Raw genomic sequence first — 1,415 nt, forward strand, 5'->3', positions numbered from 1 at the left:
TTACGTAGATGTGTTGTGTGGTCACCAACCTTTTTGTCTCATTTAATTTCCATTAATACTTTAATTGGCATCGCAATGTAGTTAATTAGTGATATATGATCATTAGCTAAGTACTCAGGTATCATATTATAAAAATAAATATCACTGTAATAAAACATGATTGGCTTGCAGGTATCATATTATAAATATAAATATCATTGTTATAATACATGATTGGCTATTTAGATAGGTGAACTCAAAACCTAAACTAGTTTAGATTAAAAATCTAAATTGATTAACAACTTATAAAACAAAATAATTTTTTTTTAAAAAAATAGTCAAAATAATATTGTTTTGATTATATTTAAAAAAAATTTGAATTAATATTTTTCATTTATTACCTTGACCTTCACCTAAATTAACCTTTTATTTGGGTTTTAAGATTAATAATGTTAGATAGTTTTTGGAATAATAACTATTATTTTTTATCATTTGAATGATAGTACCCACACATGAAATTATATTAGAATAACAACAATCCTTTATATTATATAGGTTTCAGGTTGTGTATGATAATAATAATAGAATACATTACACAAAACATGTATATGATAACTACATCCTTTTCATAATATAACCTTTCAAGCCAAAGGGCAAGATTTTGCTCAAAGCTTGAAACAAAAATAAGTAAAAAAGGTATGAAGTAGAGATTTGGTAAAATATTAGTTAATTGATCCTTTAAAAAGATAAAACAAATTTAAATATTTTTCTTAACAACTCTTTTATAAATAAATTAATAATTAATCTCAACATGTTTAGCACAAACATGAATAATATAATTAACAAATAAAAAATAGTTCTTAAATGATCACACCACAAAGTAGTCATAAAAAGATAGCAATTCTAATTTGAATGATAGTACACACACATGAAATTCTTAAACTTGAGTTACTTGAATAAAATTTAATTTTATTAGTTAGAGTTAGAGTTAGATGAGAAATATAATTGTATAAATAATAATTGACGTTTATTAGAATAACAACAATCCTTTATATTATATAGGTCGTGTATGATAGTAATAATAGAATACATTACACAAAACATGTATATGATAACTACATCCTTTTCATAATATAACCTTTCAAGCCAAAGGGCAAGATTTTGCTCAAAGCTTGAAACAAAAATAAGTAAAAAAGGTATGAAGTAGAGATTTGGTAAAATATTAGTTAATTGATCCTTTAAAAAGATAAAACAAATTTAAATATTTTTCTTAACAACTCTTTTATAAATAAATTAATAATTAACCTCAACATGTTTAGCACAAATATGAACAACATAATTAACAAATAAAAAATAGTTTTTAAATTATCACACCACAAAGTAGTCATAGAAGAATAACAATTCCGATAATAAAGATCAAATCTATAAAATTTCAA

Source organism: Populus euphratica, unplaced genomic scaffold (genome assembly GCF_000495115.2).
Source record: "Populus euphratica unplaced genomic scaffold, PopEup_1.0 scaffold31.1, whole genome shotgun sequence".
NCBI classification, from domain to species: domain Eukaryota; kingdom Viridiplantae; phylum Streptophyta; class Magnoliopsida; order Malpighiales; family Salicaceae; genus Populus; species Populus euphratica.